The sequence below is a fragment of the Poecilia latipinna genome, unplaced genomic scaffold, assembly GCF_001443285.1.
Source record: "Poecilia latipinna isolate Pla-1442-1.1 unplaced genomic scaffold, P_latipinna-1.0 Scaffold5470, whole genome shotgun sequence".
Classification (NCBI taxonomy): Eukaryota; Metazoa; Chordata; class Actinopteri; order Cyprinodontiformes; family Poeciliidae; genus Poecilia; species Poecilia latipinna.
Window position 1 is genome coordinate 1 of NW_015118086.1, and position 3,439 is coordinate 3,439.

The 3,439-nt window shown below is 37.2% G+C and overlaps 1 long non-coding RNA gene across 1 annotated transcript; it reads left to right on the top strand.

The window, feature by feature from the left end:
• Positions 1-86: 86 nt before the first annotated feature.
• On the top strand, positions 87-1,257 carry LOC106943558 (uncharacterized). Its single transcript, XR_001423940.1, has 3 exons — positions 87-334; positions 525-830; positions 979-1,257. It is a non-coding gene; the product is annotated as an uncharacterized LOC106943558 (long non-coding RNA).
• The last annotated feature ends 2,182 nt before the right edge of the window (positions 1,258-3,439 follow it).

The window sequence follows — 3,439 nt, forward strand, 5'->3', positions numbered from 1 at the left end:
AACTAAGTTATAACTTTTATTTTCCAAAGTACCAGCAGGGTTAGAACCTGATCCTGGACCAGAACCGGCTGGTTCTGTGGCCCAAACAGACTCTAACAGAACTTTGTTCACAGTCTTTGATATTAATCTGATAATCAGTTTTAATGTTTCTGTCTCTCTTCTGTCAGACGGGACGGAAACCTTGGCTCAGTTCCTGAGGTCAGAGGTCAGAGAGGAAACCGTCCGGTTCTGGTCGGCCTGTGAGGAGAACAGAACCTCTGGTCCAGAAGCCCGGCTGCTGTCCAGAACCTCGTATGTTTCTAGAGTCGTCGTGGATCCAGAAAGCATCAGACAGGTAGATGGAGACGAGTTGATGAACCACGTCTGATTTATTCTGATTTTATTTCTGTTTCATCTGAAAAACGTTTTGAATTCATTTCAGTAAAAACTCTGAGCTCTAATCTAATAACTTTATGATTTAAACTGATTCTGATGTTTATCTGTGTTAATAACTGACCTGCTGCTGTTTGGTTTTATTCTTCCAGAGGTTCAGGACATCATCTGACCTCTGACCTCCAGCTGCTGCTTCACCTTCAGTTTTTTATTGCTTCAGACCATCATCAGCTTCATCATCGTTTCCCTCCAGATGTTTAATAAAATGTTTCCATCACAGTTTGGTCTCCAGTGAATTATTGAAGTTTTTCATTATTTTTAATCGTTGATCTTTCTGGTCTCTGCGGCTTCAGACAGAAACGATCTGATGGTTTCCTGTTTCTCATCAATGATCTGCAGATCATCAAACAAAAAGCAACAAACCGCAGCTTGAAACAGGCTTCAGTGGAAACTTCCAGGTAATAACCACTGTGTGTGTGTGTGTGTGTGTGTGTGTGTGTGTGTGTGTGCAGAGCTATTGGTTTATTAAACCAACAGCCATGCCTGCTCTCCTGTTTCAGCAGGTGTTACATCTAAATGTGTCCCCTTTGTGTTTTCTCGTCTCAGCTGCAGGTCAGAGCCAATCAGATTCATCCAACCTTCACTGACGTCTGATTTGATGCTTTACAACAACAAAAGGCCTTAAACTCTCATCAACTTAAACTGCCAGAAATAAAATCTTAACTTTATTTTTTAGTCTTTAAATAAAGTCTTATACATTTTAGGGAATGGAAAGAAGATCCACATGTTTTCATCCAACACTGAAGAACCTGAACTAATGGAATCGGCGCCTCCTAGTGAAGCGTAAAAGTACGGTGGAGCATTAGGGTCAAAATGAAAGACAAAATTACAGCTTAAAGTTATAAAATTATTAGAATAAAGTCATAATGCAGACTCAGTTATTAAATCAGATTAAAATATTATTTTACAGAAACAGCAGAAACTTTTAACCAAATCTTCTTTTCCTCCTCATCTTTACACTGTAACCCATGGTGTCTGCAGCAGAACCAGATCAGAACCGGACCAGAACTGGACCTAAACTGGTCCAGAACCGGTCCAGACTCATTCTGGTTTCCATGGCGATCTCCTTCATTCCTGCATCAGGCTGAATGTCTCAGACAAACTCAGACATGTTCAGATCTGAATGTTTCCCTCTTTACATCAGCAGCAGGAGAGGTCAGAGGTCACACCTGCTCAGGTAAAGAGGGGAGGGGTTCTGTACAGTAAACAGAAACTTTATATTCAAAATAAGTTCAGATGAATGAAATATAACAAATCAATTCACTGATACAGGTGAGTGAATCCTGTAAACATGAACAGTTAAAATATGATGTCAGAAAATACTGACAGAGAAAAACTGATGGTTTATAATAAATAAGATTATAACATAAATACGAAAAAGTGAGATTTTACTTTATATTTTCCCAGACACTAAACCCTGACCTGCTGCTGTTTGATTATAGATTATTAATAATCAGAACAATGATCAGTTTATGATGATGAACTTCAGCAGAGATTTCACAATAAAAGACTTCCTGTCTCACATGGTTCATCTCATTCTGCTGCAGCTTTATGAATATTAAACAAAATCAGTTCAATATATGAAGTTACTTTATTTAATTTACTGAACAAATGAAGATTTAACGATGAAATGAGACGTTTAGTCTGAGTGTTGGAGTCGATCAGAAACAGGAGAGTTAAAGTTTACACAGCAGAGGTCAAAGGTCACCTGAGGAATCAGTCAAGTTACTGATTCATTTAAAATTTAAACTAAATGTTTTTCTGATGTTTTTCACTGAATCTGAACTTAATTTAGTTAAAATCACTGAAGCAGAAGAAACTTTAATAATCAAACTTGTTTTTATTGTTGACAGTAAACAGATGTGGAGAATAAATATTATGAACTCAGATACTTCAGTTAAAAACTGTAATTAAATAGTATTTCTATTTTATTCTAACCTTTGACTTTGTGAATCTTCAGATATTCTCCAGTTTTCTCCTCCCAGCTCCAGTTTATCATCTTCACATTCCTCAGTGAATCATTCCCAGGTGATCAGAGTCAATCTGTAACCAATAACTGATCAAATCACTGATGATGTTTCATTTTGTTTCTTTTCTCTGCTGTGAACTGAAACATTCCTGGATGTTTGACTTCTACGTGTCTCTACCTGAACCTGAGCTGCTCACCTGTGTTTACCAGAGTGGGCGGAGTCAGAGCTGCTGGGTCACAGAGTGCAGACCGACTGGAGGACAGAGTGAAACCTGGCAACGTGGAGGAGAAGATCAGGGTCACCATGAAACGCTGCAGGTCAGTTTCCTCTTTACTGCTGGTTTTAGATAATATCTGGAGCTGATCGAACCAATAATGATCAATAATTTACTGAATAGATGATCAATAATTTACTGAATAGATGATCAATAATTTACTGAATAGATGATCAATAATGTCCAAACTGAGTCTGACCTTCAGCTTCCTGCGGTCTTTCCTCCTTCAGGCTGCAGGGCTGAATTTAGTCCGAAATAATTTAGTTTTGATTCAAAATGTTTGTTATTTTATAGCAGAATTAATGAATCTGATCTGATCAATATGTAGATCAACTAATAGATGATTTACAGGCAGATTTATGGAACATATTTAAACTTCTGGGTTTAATTTTTTTGTCATTTTAAGCCTTCAAAGCCAAGAGCTTTCAGGCTTGGACTGTTTCTGATTTAAGTTTATACCTGGTTTCTCCAGTTAAAACTGTAGTTCAGTTAAAAGTTTCCAGTTAAATCCTAACATCTTGTCCTTCCTGAGGTTTTGCTCTGGTATCATTTGGTCTTTGACTCCTTGTAGAAATTATGTTTTGTTGATCCAGTTTGCAGTGTTTTGTACTTGCTGTTGTTTTTTTCTATTTCTGGCATTTTCCATTTTTAATTTAACTTTCTGTAGTTTGGGCATTTTATCTATAATGCAACATTTTTTAGCATTTTCCTTTTTCACTTATTTTGTTGATTTCCGGCTTTTGCTTCTATTTTCTGTGACTGA